We start from the raw sequence: 16,459 nt of genomic DNA, 5'->3' as shown, positions 1-16,459 counted from the left end.
CCAGAAAAGCAGGGACCTGTACATCCTCTGAATTCTGGTCCTTAGTCTCCCTTCCCCTAGGACTGTTTTAAGTTACAGCAGAATCTTGAATGGCCACCTATCCCAGCCTAGAATAACCAGAGCACAGTGCTCTCCAAACATATCCCCTCATGATCCTAACACTTCCCCATGCCAAGGGCAGTGCAGGAAGTCAGAGAGAGGCTCCTGCAACAGCTGTACACTAGTGGGAGAGGCTGCCCTACACAAGGTGGATTTCTTGGTCTTCATTCAGGGTCATTGACTCCCATCAAAGCACAGAGCCGGGAGACCAGGGTTCTGTTACTGGCTCTGCAACAGACTTCATATGTGGACTTGAGCATGTCACATCCCACTTCTGTCCATCAGTTCCCTCTTTCATAAAATGGAGGGTTTTTTAATGCTTGCCTGCCTGATGAAGATGTTGTGGGACATTAAGGCCTATACTGTGCCTTGAGATTTTCAGATGGAAGACACTATGGAAAAAACAAAGTATTATTATTACTGCTTTAAATATACAGAAACCAAGTGTGTATGAAGTAGGCATCCCCATTTGTACTGTATGATGTATATAGCCACATATTATACCATCTAAATGGATATGCAATGTTCTTGGTCCCAGGATATTAGAGAGACAAGGCGGGTGAGGTAATATGTACACCTAAATGGCTAGGCAGAAAGTAACAGGTCTCTCACTAAGGTCCTCACATTTGGGTGTTTTGCTGGCCTAGTATCGACCCTAATCTCATAGCTGACATTGCAGCTACTTCAGCCACTACATTCTGGTGCTGGTGCACTAGCAAAGGTACCACCGTGAGATACCTCTGTCACGGATTATGCTGGCATTAGCAGATCATATTTCCTAGATGCAGCATAAAGCAGAAGAAAAAAAAACTTTCAGCTGTGCAGAGAGAGGTAAATATCTGAAAGAAATGAAATGTATATAGTTTTGAGGATTTTTTAAAATAAATAATTTTCCTTATTTAAAACAACACTTGATTTTTATATTCTGGTGCTGAATTTTTTTTTTTTTTTTGGTAGCTTTAGTCCTCTCCATTTATTATATAGAAGTGATATCCACTCATTTATATTTTAATTTCAGAATGTATTGAAGAGACTGATATTAAGCTTTATTCTCTTTTATTTTTGGTAATACTGTCTCTAAGCAAGGCTTGAAAATTTGGAGATCTTTTCAATAAGAAACTTTGCTCACATGGGGTAAACATACACATTTTACTCAAGCATCGATTGAGTATGGTGTGCAGATCTACTGCCATAGGAAATATTTTTGAAGCACTAACATCTCTGTTGCTTATACTCTGAGACATACAGATATACTTATATGTCTTCTTGAATGCTTATATTTTACGTTTAGTGACACCTAGTGGCTAGAGTCTGTTCTGCTCTGGAGAAAAGCATTGAATTTTTTCTAGTGAACTTCAAATGTTTATAGATCTTTAATTTTATATTCCATAATATAGGAGTTATGTTGCACTTTTCAAATAAGTGAAGGAGGACATGATTGTAACAGCATAAGTCATCTACACCCTCACTGACAAATATAATGTTGCCCCAATATTTCTTACAATTTAAAATTTTCAAGCTGTATATAATAATACCTAACTTTTTAAAATTACATAACTTACTGAGAAATGTAACATGCACTAAAACATTCAGCTTTAATGTTCTCCCCTTGCTAACACTCTATCATCTTGTTACAACAGGCAATCACTCATTAAAAAACATCCAGTTGGAGTGGATTGCAGGACTGCCAGCATGTGGCATGATAACCTTTATACCAGGGTTCCCCATGTGTGAGCCGGACATGTCAAATCCTTATGAATGAGAAGTTGCAAGTCCTCCTATAAGTGCATGTGGCATTATTCTTGAATAGGACGGAGCCTTACTTTCATGAGAGCAAGGATAAGTAATATCCTGAGACTAGTGATGAATACAGGCTGAATTTTTAGAGGGTTGTGAGGGAAAGAGACAAAGAGAAAAGATTGTAGCTTTATTTGGAATCTGATTTTGCAACTGTTACTCACTATAAGTAGTATTTATTTGTGCAAATAGTCCTACTGTGTTCAATGGATCTATTGACATGAGTGAAAAATACTGAGTGAGAGTAAGGATTGCAGAATCTGGGCCTTAGCTGGGGAATTTGGAAATCTTTGGGACGCCAATGTATCCAAGGTCTAGGGAAAGGTTGAAAGAGCACTAACATTGTGCCTTATTCAGAATGAACAGAGAATAAAGCCAGCCAGCATAAATAAGCCTGGTTCTTTTTTATTTTTACATTAATCACATTTCCCGCCATTTCTTCTCCAGACATTTCAATCTTTATAAATGAAACCATGTGCTTAGAAATCCCTTGAGGTCAGACATTTCTTATAATAGGTGTATCTAGAAATCAGATGAAATCTTGGTGAAATAAGTTATTTGTTGAAATCTAGGTGCCCCTTGAATCCTGGCAGTTTCTTACACACTTCATCTGGCCAAATAACCTATTCCTTATGTTTATTATCCTTGAAATAGAGGTAGTTGAGTGAAAATGATCAAAATAGTCTATTTGATCTCTGAGCCTACTGCTAAATTAACTGCTACAGCATCTCCCCTCCATCCTTGGCTTTCACGTCTCATTCCTATTTTCCCTCTCTTCTATCTTCCCTGTCTCTCTGTTCCTTTTTTCTTTTCTATCTCATTTCTTCTTAATGTAGGTGAACTCGAATTAGCCGAATGCTTTGAGTATGGAAAGCGGGAATTTTATAATGAATAAGGTCATGACGAATTTTGGTTTCCATACAGATTCTGTATACAAGTTTCAGTTGTTCATCCTGTACAGGTGTAATTATTTTTAATAATTTGGGGAACAGAAACACCTTTTTCATAACCTGGGATTTGGATAATTAGTATTTACTGTATAGTTTTTATTTAGGGTCAGATTCTGCTGCCCTTCCTCATATGTAATACCTTACTCCACAAGTAGTTCAACTGATACATGTGAGACCCAGCACAAGGTCCTTTCCAGAGCTTTCATTTCACCCATACTGTAAGGTCTGAGGCCTTGTTCTTTGGCGAAGCAGCAGCCATATTAAAACAATAGCCAAAAACTAAAAAGCATGTGGTCACATCCTCACATTCCAGATAAATTACATCAAACCAGGGGCAAACACAAGAATTTAAATTCCAGCGCTTTTGGAGGGGCCTATTCTGTGTCCCCGCCGGAGCCCTGGTGATGAGAAGCGCGTACCCCCACCCACCGGGGCCCCAGAGGAGCCCTGTGCGTGCCCTACCTGAAGGAGCTCTCTGTCCCTCCGCCAATTATTGGTGGGGGGGCCAGTGCCCCTGCTTGCCTTCCCTTGTGCACGCTCCTACATCAAAAATCGAGCTGTTAAGAAGGCATTTCTGTCCTTAATATTACCTACTACCACCAGATAAAGAAACAGATCTTCAGGTGTTTAAAGAAAACTTTGTTTGATAGCATTCTGTTTGGCAAGGAATCACTTAACAGTCGTGGTTATAAAATCTACACTTCTTTATTGTTTGGTCTTTATGGTTCCCATTTCTCTATAGTTTATCTGAATGATTCCTGTCTGGTTCTTTGATTGTTTCTGTCTGTTGCATAACTAATTGTGCAATATTTAAATCAACTAAGGTGGTTGAGTATGATTGATTGGTTAGAGAATTATTTTGCAATATGTTAGAATTGGTCAAAGAATTATTTTATAACATTTTAGCAAAATGATTGGTTAAGGACTCAAGTTTCACTATATAAGCTGGGGTCCAAGAGGGAGACCAACTGGAAGAAAGGGAAAAGAAGAATAGTAAGAAGGAAAGACCTGAAAGAAGAAGAATTTACCTTCAAGACACAGCCCAAGATCGGAGCTGCTAGAATCCTCTGCATGACCATGATGCGCAGCAACCAAAACTCAGACAAGACCAATCTTGCCTGGCCAACAGGGAAAGTCTGCTTGCGTGATCAGGGTTGGTGAGCATAGCACTATATACTATGCTTAGAGTGTATATTTTGCTTGGTAACTGCTAATAAATAGAGATCAGGATATTACTGTGTATGGCTCTTTCACTGGTTAAAGGCCCCACAGCCTACAGAAGTATATGCATGGAGCCCTACGGATTGGGGAAGAGTGGGAGTCCTAAATTAACCAGATTACACCTTGAGCCCTACAGACTGGGTAATGGTGAAGTGCTCTAGAAAGTGTGGGTAACAATGCCATTTCAAATAGGTTATCCTGGCCTTTGTATCTTGTTCTTCACATAAATCTCAAGTGGATGCCGTTTCTCATGGTTCTGGGGAGTATTCTTACGTATGCAACCATCACTCCTGAGTTTGATTTTCTGAATGGATTGCGTTCAGTGAGTTACTGATTTCAGTGACACTGCTCCATGTGAATAAAGATGGCAGAACTGGACCCAAAATAAGAATATAGTTAACCTCAATTATACCCAATTCTTTCTTCCATCACCCTTACTCTTAAAGAAAAGATATTTCTGCCCAAGAAGACAAGATCACAAATAGTTCTAAATTTGCTTATTGGGTGATCTGAGTCCTCCGAGTACCATGCTCTTCTCTCCACATCCATTGAGCCTTGGCAGCCTTGAGAACCTACAAATTATTTGCAGGGTTTCAACATTCATACGCTGGACTAATACTTTCGTGTGTTTTCCTATAATACCCTTAAGTATTCTCTATACAGGACATTACATGAACGTTCCATTTAATATGTGAACTTTATCTTGATTCACTGCCTGCATTTTTAACATTAACCATCATGTAATTGAACCCTGCAGGCAACTCCTATTGTCAGCAGCGGAACTATACAAGGGGATCAAGAAGAGCATAATACCAGGGCTGGCCCTAGACCGAATGGTGCCCCAGGCGAGGAGCGTCTTCGGCACCCCCCTTCCCCCCCCCATTTGTTAAACTTTTGAATACCTTATTTTTTATTGAATTTGTAGCTCATTTCATGACTTTGATCCATGATTTGCATTCATGATTTATCTGTCATATAAGACAATAAATTTGCACGCTAGGATCTGAAAATCTAAGAGGTTCAAGGAAAAGGTTCTCAGAAAGTCTGGAAGGTATGAGATTCTATAAAAATCCAGAAAATTGTAGGAGGTCAGTGAAAAATGAATCCACATATGGAATACCTGAAACATTTTACTTCAAACATTCTATTTTCCTTTTTGTTGCAAACTACAAAAACAGCACCCCGAGTCCAGTGCTCCCCAAGCCCGGTACCCCAGGCGGTCACCTGGGTCGTCTGCCCTAAATCTGGCCCTGCATAATACAAATAAATGTTTGAGATTCTACTTCAAATACCTTTGTTTAAAGCATTGTTTAATATATGAGAAATGCTAAGATCTTCATGACTCTTCTTTGAAACACTGAATTCTGCTAAAAATATTTATTATCTATTTTTAGCTAAGTTGACACCCAAAAGCTATTTTAGCTGCCATTATCTCAGAAACCCAAATCCTTCCTATTCTGCTACTGGGGGAAGAGGGAATAAGTCACTTCTTTCTCCCAATCCCTCACTCTCCACAGGAGCAGGAGCGAAGGAAGTATTAGGTAGGGACAATGACTGTCAGTATTATATCAGCCTACTCTGCATAACCCCAAAGGAGTTTGGTCTGCTGGTAGTGGTGTAGACAAGCTATCAACCATATAACATATATGCCAACCCTCGCAGAATTCACTAACTGAGGGATGCTTTCTGCTCCAGGGGTGAAATCCTGATCCCACTGAAGTTAATGGCCAAACTCCCATCAACTTCAATGGGGCCAGGATTTCACCCTGGTCTTCTCATTAATATGTGTCTCGTATTTCTCCACTCCCACTGCCAGCATGACTTCCTCAATAAAGGGCAAGATTACATGAAGCAAGGCAGTAATAAAGGTGGAAATATAATCCAGATGGCCTGATGTCATCCCATATCCTATTTACTAGATCACACTGATCAAGTTGATATACCTGAAATGATTTCTCCAAATGGCCACTGTCAGAAGACAGGATACTGGTCTAGATGGACCGTTGGTCTGACCAGTATGACCGTTTTCATGTTTCAGTCCTTTAACTTCACAAAACATTGTATGTCCTCACATCTAAAAAGTCTGTGAGAGTCCCTGCAGCAGTGTGGCAACTGCAAATGTTTGAGATTTTGTTCAGTTATTCTGATTAGACAGTGTGCCTGATGCTTTGCAATAGGTGGGGGAATCTTTGGTTTTGACTTCAGGTTTCAGGAAGAGAGTAAATTGGGCATCTGGATAAAAGGAGTACTGTGGAGTTTAGACTGTTTTTAAGTCACTGAGAGGTCAGATCCATCAATCTGTGAAGTTCAAGAAAAAATATAAAGAAGTCAAGTGTAAAACAATTTTTGTGTGCCTCTCAGAACTTTTCAGAGGCTGAGGTGGAGAATTTTCCCAAAGTCACCAGAGGCATTATGAACTAGCATGAAGGAGTTGGGAGTAAGAAAAGCAAAGGATATTATTATCAACATATGAATTGTGCTCTGTCCTAATGTCATATTTATTATTCTTAATTAATATTATTTAGCTACCTGTCAGCAAAATACTTACAAGAAAACCTTCAATTGTGCATCATCTGGAACAAAAAATTACATATAACATACAAACATGAACTCTGGGCAGTATATCATGCTACATTAGCATCAAGGAATCAGTGTACTAAGTATGGCAAATAAACCCACATTCTTTATCTGGATGACAATGTATATTCACACAATATTAAATACACCATGTAAATATCATTACAGCTGTGATACAAACTGACAAAAACAAGATCAAACTTAAGAATGACAGTGTAATTAATTAACCTATCCTGTTTTCCCAGATGCAGCTGTACCAGATCACAGCTCAATACCACGCACTGTGCCTATTGCAGTATCTTGACAAAACAAGACGGTTAGTGACTGAAAGCAGCTGAGGGAGCTCTGGATTCAAATTGTGGATAACTAGTGCTTGAATAGCTGCATATAAGATTATATTTTGAGTTAGTGACCTACCACAAACTTCCGTGTGTCCCTAAATGCAATTACCAAACCAGGACTCATTTTACAAAATTGGCCATCTCTAATTTTCATTTCTAAGACATCTTACTGAAATGTAACCTTCTCAGAATTGCAACAATACTTCATTTGTGGGGGCACAAAGAGGCCTGGTCTAAGCCTGACTGAAAATATACCCTTAAAAGCTAAGCTATTTTGAATTATAAACAAAATAAATAAATTAAATACACAAGTAAAATAAAAAGGAGTCTGAAACAACTCATTTCTAGGGTTTTTTTTTTAAATGGTTTTCTTCTGTTTTTCATTTCCTTCCCCCAAAATTTAAAATTTAGATTTTTTTTAGTTCAAAATTTCATTGTAATTTCAAAATGGAAAAATGACAAACTTCACTGAATTTTTTTCCTGCTCTTTAAGCATTTTTAAATTCGAAATTTCATCACATTTTTGCCCAGCTCTATTCATTTCCATATCTGAGCATTCTTGTTGCAGGGCTACAGCCAAAAAAATGATTTATCTAAAAAGAAAGTATGTCCCTGAGGCAGAAATCTTGATTTAATCCCGAAGGGAATTGTTAGAACAAGTTAAGAACCCTTAAAAAAAAAAAAAAAAAAAAGTGTGGTGCATTACCATGGACAAAATGAGATCTAAATATGATTGTTATAAGTAATATCTTCCATACTTTAGCTGAACTAACCACAGTTTGTAGGATTAAACTAGATTCTTTATTCAACTAAACTCACAAAAATGCAGCAGTTAAAGCTATCTTACTCCCTTCAACCATATGCTCCCTCTAGTGTCTTCCAGTATGTATTGTATTTACTTCTCATCTTTACAATTAGAATAGATACAGTAATTATTGTGTTTGTTATTAATTATTCTGATAGTATTGTATGTGCTTGGATGCAGAAGCCACTGTGTTATTATCCTTTCCAAAAATCACAATAGCTTGCACCTTGTAAATCCACTAGAAGAAAGAGAAAAAGTGATGGGATTCTGCATTAGAAGGCACTTCCTTATTTTAATTTCAGAATGTAAGCAGAAAAAAAAAAAAAGACATATTTCATTCATGTATCCTTCCCAATTTGTGAAATTGCATTTATTCTCATAAAAGCAGTGATTTAATCAAAAGCATCCTTAAATATTCAAAAGTGGTGTACATGCCTGTAGTTTATCTTTGCAAAACAATAGGTTTATTGACATGAAATGTGACATTTTTCATCAATATTTCATCACATTATACATACAATAAATCCTCAGTCCTTGACAACTCTGTCCTGACGTAATCTAAGCTAATGCTGTTTCATGTTACAGTATGCTGACATCTGTCAACAACATTGTTAACCACTAATTGCTGTTCTTCATTCTAAGGACATGTCCTGGTTGCTAATCAAGGCCAGACAAATATTTTACTCTATTAATTAGAGTTACTCTGTCTCCTGCCCATTTTGGTGAAGGGGGACTTCTTAAGCTTGAAGGGAAGATAGCATGGGAAATGAATTAATTGATTACAATAATTATAGTGACGAGAAAACAGGGGCCGAAACTAAGTTCATTTAAGTCAATTGAGAGGTGTCTTTCAATTGACTGCTGTGAGCTTTGGATCAGGTCTGTAATGCTTTCCACTTACATAGAACCTTTAATATGATGATCTTGAAATATTTTTCAAAGCTATATGTTAAGTTCAGTTTACAAATATCTAAATTTAGCTACAGAAAGATTAGAGACCTAAATGTCTTGTGAATCTAGCTCCTAACCGCCTCCTCAAGCCCCTTAATCCAATATTTATGCTCCACTGTCATGTACAAAATCAATGTTCAGTTGCTGCCTAACCCTGCAGGCCCCGAAAGTTTCCTAGATGCCTAAATTTCCATCATTAGTCATGAGCAAAACTTAGTCCTGGTGCCACCCCACAACTAATGAGCTGCTCAGAGGCCTCATTGGTATCTAAGCTTCAGCTGGAGCCCGAGACTAGGCGTTCCCCCACCTGTCTCTCTCCTGTGGGGCCCAATGAGTAGGCATGCTCTGATCATGCCAACTGGTTCAGGACTTGCACAAAGGGCAGCCAGCGGCAGGGCTGTAACCAGGGCAGGGCAAGCGGGGCAGCCGCCCAGGGAGGAAAGCAGGAGGGGTGGAAAAATGGGGCAGGGAACCTGCCCCCACCCCCCAAAAAAACAGTGAAGGGTGCAAATATGCTTGCTCACTTCAGGTGCTAAAATGCCTAGTTATGGCACTGGCCAAGGGTGAACAGACTGGGAATTTTGGGGACTAACCCTATACATGATGTCCCAGTCTATTCAAGAGGCCAGTGGTTAGGACACTGAGCTGGGATGTGGGAGACCCAACTTCAAATTCCTACTCTGCCTAATTTGGAGAAGAGACTTGAACCTAGGTCTCCCACATCTTAGGTGAGTGCCCTAATCAGCAGGGTACTGAGCATTTTGGGAGGCGCTCTCTCAGTCTTTCCTGGTGCAGCTGTACCACTTTGTATATATAATTAAATATTTAGTAGAACAGAGACCTGATTCTCTCATCCCCAGTGTGTGTACTAACTACTAGGCTATCCAGTCATTCTTTCTCTGGCCCAGTGACAAGGCTGGACCTGGTTTAAGTGCTTAACTCCAGGAGGGGGCTCATGGCCGGGAATCCCAAGTCAAGGGAGTGCCTAAGGCCCAGCTCCATTGGTATTAGGCCCAGATCTCCAAAGGTATTTAGGCTTCTAACTTGATCTGGGCCCAGGTGCCTAAGTCCCTTTGAGGATCAAGGCCCTAAGCCCTGCCCCTCTCTTTTGCATTTCATTCCTAGCTGGTGTAAGCGGTCACCTGCACACCTTGCTGGCTTCTGAGAATCCCTTTCTAGGAACCTAATTCTCCCTATTTATTGTATGGGGAGCCTGAGCACCTAAGTCAGAACTGTGACCTCTAGCAGGGCACCTAGTTTGCAACATTCAAGGTTGCAATGCCAAATTCCCCTTTGTGAATCTAGCCCCAAGTGTCTTGCTCATGGTCACTGTGTGACACAGAAGCCCATTGGTGCCAATTGGCAAAGAGCTCACTGTTATTTACAGGCAACTCCTGCACAGAGTTGTACAGGCAACTCCTGTCACAGACCTGACATTCACAACACTTAATATAGCACTTTTATGGTATTCATCCATAAAGGATAGCATGTGAGGTCTCTAGTGAAAGCTTGTAACCCACTGATACTAATAACCATTGTGAGATGTGTGTATGGGTAATAGTTAAGGGATAATGTAACTATAGTGAAAATGATGCCCTTGTGGTCTTGGAGTGAAAAAAAAAGGTTACCAACTTACCAGGGAACCACATATTTTAGTGATGGGGATGGCCCATTCAAGTGGGAGGGAATTTCACCCCTCCTTGCCTAGCCCATAATGCTCAATTGTCTATCTTTGCACCAACACAGAAAAGTTCATGGAAAACCATCAAAGACAAATTATAAACATTGAAACTACTTGGAAGTGAAAAGGAATGATAGGACCGCAAGTGGAATGCCCTGTCTGTGAAAAAAGACTGAGTGGAGAAAGACACCCTGGATCCATTTACTTAGGAGGTATCTTGATGGGTGGGGTTGCTTCCTCCTTGGGACTAACACATGTTGCAAGACTGAACTTTGGAGTAACTGAGAATCTACTTTATTAGCAAGGAAAGGTAACTATTAATAAGTGTAGGCCCTACTTTACATTTTATGATTTTGTTTTATATGTAACCATTTGTTTCTCTCACTCACACTTATTTCTATCTGAATCTCTACCCTCTCTTAAATAAATCTCCTTTTGTTTTACTATAATTGAATTCAAGTGCTGTATGTAATACAAGAACAGTGGTCTAAGGTAAAATGGGCAAACTGAGGCACACAGTTTCTTTGGGAATAGAAGACTGGGATCTCTGTGAGTGTCCAGCATCAGGGGCTGGATACCACATGAGGACACTTTGAGGCACTCAGGGGCTGGGGTGCATCTACTGTCAACCTGCTAGCCAAAGGCAAGGCTGATATAGGCCAGAGGAAAGTGCCCGAGTGGCTGACAAGCTGGTTGTGTTAGGGAGCCAATACCCAGCTGACATAGGCAGACTCCCTTGCAGGTGGCAACAAGGTGACTCTCACCCTGGATGCTCTAAGAGGTGTCACAGTCAAAGTAAATCAGTGACAGAGCTGGAATTAGAATATAGGTCTCCTCATTCCCAGTCACACATATAAAATTACCCAGCAATATAAAACCATTATGAAAAAATGCACAAAGAATACCACTGGCAGTTGAGGTCATGACTGTACCCCCCACATGGAAAAGGTCCCCATGTCCCATGCAGGACAATAACCCCATCCCACCCACAATACCCCAGCCTGTCCACTGTGCATATCTTTTTCCTATATGTATCCTTGGACTTGTGGAGTGCCCTTGCAGGGCATGGTCAACCTTACTTACCAGTTGTATTATTTGTGCATTTTTCCCAGTGTCATTAACCGCTATAATATGTGATACTTTCACTTATGATCTAATTCATTTCAGCCCAGCAATAAAAAAAATTAAATTCAAGCATACTCTGTATACATCATACATTCTGCATAAATACTATTTGTACATGTTTGTTTTATTGCTGGATCTCAGGTACAATCTAGTTGCTTCAATCTCTGATCTTATTTAGTCTGTATTTACCTAAACAGTCTGATAAGTATGATTTATCTTTATGAAAAGTATGCAGACTACTGTTGACAACCAGTGCTACACAAACAGGAAAAAAATACACAAATACAACAACAACAATAAAAATAAACTCTTTATAAGCTTATGTGTCCCTGCAACAGTACTGAAGGTCATAAGGATGACTAAGACTTTGTTCCTAAACTCAAAAGACTAGATTCTCAGCCCTGTCTAATTACTCTTTGCACCACTCCAGTAGTGCAAATGGAATTGACAGATGCTTTCTAGCAGCATCTATAGATTCTCTTTGCAGAGGAGAATACTGTGATGGGAAAGAGGGATGGCAGGGAGGGGCATTTCAGAGTAAAAGGGGAGAGGCCAAAGCAAGATGCATTTTGGTGGTCCTGGCCACCAGAAAAAGCCCTTTGAAAAATGTCATGCAAAAATGAATGCACTCATTATGTGGCAAACTCACAGTTTTTACATAAGTCTCATGATATTTGGTGTTTTTCTTAAAACTCTAGAGTAGTCCTATGAATATACCAGAATCTCAACTTTCATTTTTAAAAAAGGTAAGTTTTTAGCCTTTAAGGCTGAGGACATGAGCTTGCAAACATGAACCCTAAAGGTGCAAAAGCCAAAAAAAGTAGTAAAAAAGAACTATAATGTATTATTTTTAAAATCTCATGATTTTTAAGCCAATTTCATTATTTTTAAATGCTTGGGTCTGGTAAAACTGCAATTCTTATTTAACCCTATGGAAAGACTATCATTTACTTCAATAGGAGTTGGGTCAGGCTTTCCATAAGTTGCACAAGTTGCACCAATTTAACTCAAAGGGTGTTGCTATACCAACTTAGCTGAAGTGGCACAACTTGGTGTGTAGCCATCCTTACATTGGTTTAAATCTGACCTACAAAGATTTGGAGCAAACTTACTAGCTGCAACCCAGATTTAAACTTATGTAAAATGCCCACACGCAGAGTTGCACCAGGTTAGCTAAAGTGGTGTAACATCATACTTTTAGTTAAGCTGGTGCAACTTTATGTGTCGACCGGTCTACGTTGAGCAACTCCTGTATAAATGCTATTTTAATCACTTAGAAACTAGCTCAGCCACAGTTATTTGACACCACTACAGGAATGATGAAAATGAAAACTTGAGAATGGGACTATAATAGATATTGGAGTTTTTGTTTTTACCTACGATCAGTACTAAAAAAAAAAAATCCATAATATTATATTGATACTACCATGTTGCATATTATATTAAAACTTCCAAAAATATACTATCGATGAGAAAAATATATTTAAATAGAATGCCTTGTACTATACAGTTTGTTAATGTAACAAGAACATTTTATTTTCAATATCAATTTTTCAATATAATGGAAATGGAAATAGCTAATATATATGTTGTGGGACAGACTAAGTTTTTATTGGATATTAAAAAGGTTACAGTGTTAATATGAATACTAGTTATTTTTATGAAATGACTAGCTTTCCCCCAGATAACAAAATATGGTGCTGGAAGACAAAATAGAGATTACAGAGTTTTTGACCCTCTCTGAGAGTGAGATGCAATTAAGTTCTGGGCAGTGACCTTCCCTTTGTGTCAAAATGTGTTAAAATGTATGTGACAGCTTTTCTTATGGAAACTTCCATCTATCGGTGATTAAGGAGAGGCTGTCAAACTCTATTTTGGTATTACAGGCAGAATTCACAAGAAGTTCCCAAAAGCAAAAGCTACATCAAGTTTATCCACTATGTTACATGGCCTCATACAATTGTTTCACTTTCACAATAAGTGTCTATTGCTTATAAAACCTACAGTTGAAGTTTTTGTTAGCACTGACATCTTCAAATTATTACAATGTTTATCTTTGTTGAGAAAGAGAATTGTATTTTTTTTTAATAAGTTGACTTTGATTATCTCATTTTGCTTTCAGTGTGGATACTACAAAAATCCAAAGAAATGTATTTGACCTTGAAAGCTTGTGCAGAAACAGCTATATCTCAATGTTAGTTTTCACCTAAAATATTATATTATAGGATTGTTCACTGGCACAGCTATAATCAAGAATCTGTCATCGTTTCCATTAAACTTGTATTTTATGGGGTTTATAACTTGAGCATATAAAATCTCTCTCAAACTGAAATTTGGCAATAAAAGATATCTCAGAAGTGAAAGGGGTTTTGCTTTATTACAATTTTAAAATACCTGTTGAGATATTTAAAATATTAGAACTGCAAAAACAAACACAAATTAAATGTAGAGAGGAAAATGTATATTGCAAGGTTTCAGATGCATTCTAGATTTCATTGCATTAAATAATTCACCTCCAAAATAAATATTATCTGAGACTAACTACATCAATTCCATTCAGACTACAACTACATTCCATTCAAATTCAGTTCTGAGTGTAAATCTGGAGTAAACACATTAACTTTACAATGCAAACAAACACATCAGAATGGAATAAGATGTGAACCCAAAACAATATTTCAGAACCATTTTGTGTCCTTGTAGCCTAGCTTGCTCTCCCACTTCATTGAAACCTAGAACTCTGCCAAGAAATTCAGGATGGTTTGTAACTAGAGAAGGCCAAATATTTTTTCAAAACTATCTCTTTTATATATATTACAATGCATTATTTGATTAGTATTATTCAACCAACTCCATTTGCAGCCCTAGATAAGTATCTGTAGATCCAGAGTTTCAGAATTTACTACCTATGCTGAACCTGTGAATGAGCATTTGTGAAGTCAAAATGGGTTTATGTGCACATTGTCTAAGCTCAGCTTTTGTCTATTCTGAAATTTAGGTCCATAATGTACATCTCCAATTCACTAGTCACAGGGGTTCTCACACTATAACAAGTCATATGAGGAAAATCTCATGGGAGGAAGATGCACACTGGTTATTAGAGCAGGTGATGGTGAATCAAGACTTAGTTTCTATTCTATGCTTTGGCATTGCTGTATGATCCTGAGATAGTCACCTAAGCCAAAATTTTTGAATGTTGCATGCCTCTATTAAACAGGTAAACCCATAGTTATGCAGCCAAATATGCAGCTTGATTTTCAAAGGTGTAGAAAATACAGCCCCGACTCATTTCAAAGGGTGCGCAACACCTGTGTAAATAAAGCTACATTATTTTGAAGCTGCACTTTAGGCATTCAGGTTTGGAAATGTTGGCCTTAACTTCTCTGCACCTGAGCCTGCCTGCTGGGATAAGGCTAATCCTATCTATGCCGCAAAACTTTACATCCACTTACCCAAACTTCACTCCAGCTGCTGAAAGTACTATTAGAGACAAGGTGGGGAGATAATATCTTTTATTAGACCAACGTCTAGAGCTCTTGCTTCAGGAGCACATCTTTTCAGCTTTTAGAGCTCTTCTTCAGGTCTGGGGAAGGTACTGGAGCAGTGCCACAGCTACCTATAAAGTGGAATAGATGGAAAGTAGTTAGCACATATTCTAAGGGACCATTCAAGGTAGAGTGGCCTGTTAGCCTCTCTGCCATCATAGGACAAAAAGAGGGGTTACAGATTGTTCTAATAAGCCATAAATCCAATGTCTCTGTTCAGTCCATGATTTTTAGTGTCTAGCAGAGTTACACACTTAAAGCCTGTGCAGGTTTCCTTTGAGAATGAGGACCGATAGGTCAGACATAAAGTGATGGCTTATTGCAATGCTCTGTAACCCACTGACCCCCTCTTTTTTGTCTAACCACTGTTGCTGTGTTAAGGGGGCACTCTGCCTCGAAGGGTTGCTTAGACTATGCACCAACTACTTATGCTAAACTAGCTGTTCCCCCTTGTGTTTAGCTGTGACCCTGGGACCACTTTCCCCAGCCCCGATGCCTGAGTAGCGGGAAAGCTATTTTCTCTCACCAACAGAGGTCCCCGCACCTCACCCGCCTCGTCTCTCTTATCCTGGCTGGGACTCAGCCTGGGACCCACCAGGCTACCCCCTGAACCTGCAACACACACACAGCAGCCAAAGCCCGACCCCATTTTGTAAACACACCGGAGAGTTGGAATGGCTCTTGCAAAACCCTGCAGGCTGCAGCAAGTGGCGCGAGCCCTGCGGCGACGGGCGAGGCGCCAACCCCTCACCTGTAGCAGGTCTGCCCCCACCTCGCTGCTCTCTGGGGCCGGCCCGGGAGCCCGGCCGCTTTCTGCCCGGTTGTGGCCGCAGCTCAGCCGGGTGGGGCAATGTGAACGGGGGGCTGTCCGCAGCCCGGACTCCGGAATGAAGCCCCGTCACTTTGCCGCAGGCTCCCTCCGGAGCGGGTTTACTGCCCAAGTACCGAGTCTTGGCGGGGCTCGCCTCTCCGGCCGGTCGGGAGCAGGGACAGCGAGTTCCGTCCGCACTGGGGCCACCTGTGGTGCGGGAGGCCGGCGGCGGCTGGTCCGTCTGCAGCCAAGGCGGGGTCAGGCCAGGGTGTAGCCGCTTCAGAGCTGGCATAAAACCTGGCCGCGCTTTCTTTTTCCGTCCCCCGCCCGCCGCCGCCGCTGTTGTGGTGGTGTCCTGCCCCGCCGCGCGCTGCGCCCGTGCCTAGGTAGGGAGCCGCTCCAGGTAAGGCTCGCTCTGCCCGCGCGGTGCCCTCCGCATCCGAGCTGGCAGCCGCTCCGCTTCCACCCGTTGGTGTTCCCCTCCGGCGGCAGCTCCCCCTCGCCTACGTTTTCAAGCCTCTTTGGGGATCCGCTAGTGGGCCCCGCCCGTGCGCTT

The 16,459-nt window shown here is 40.3% G+C and overlaps 1 long non-coding RNA gene across 1 annotated transcript; it reads right to left on the bottom strand.

Moving 5' to 3' along the window:
* Positions 1-444: 444 nt before the first annotated feature.
* Positions 445-15,102, bottom strand: LOC137158195 (uncharacterized). Its single transcript, XR_010921324.1, has 3 exons — positions 15,000-15,102; positions 6,616-6,640; positions 445-491 (listed from the first exon to the last, which is right to left on the bottom strand). It is a non-coding gene; the product is annotated as an uncharacterized lncRNA (long non-coding RNA).
* Between the last annotated feature and the right edge of the window lie 1,357 nt (positions 15,103-16,459).

The sequence above is a fragment of the Emydura macquarii genome, unplaced genomic scaffold (genome assembly GCF_026122565.2).
Source record: "Emydura macquarii macquarii isolate MOO-44397 ecotype Brisbane River unplaced genomic scaffold, CSIRO-AGI_Emac_v2 contig_1644, whole genome shotgun sequence".
In the NCBI taxonomy this organism is placed as follows: domain Eukaryota; kingdom Metazoa; phylum Chordata; order Testudines; family Chelidae; genus Emydura; species Emydura macquarii.
Note: the sequence above shows the minus strand (reverse complement) of the source record. Positions and strands in the feature narration are given on the sequence as shown.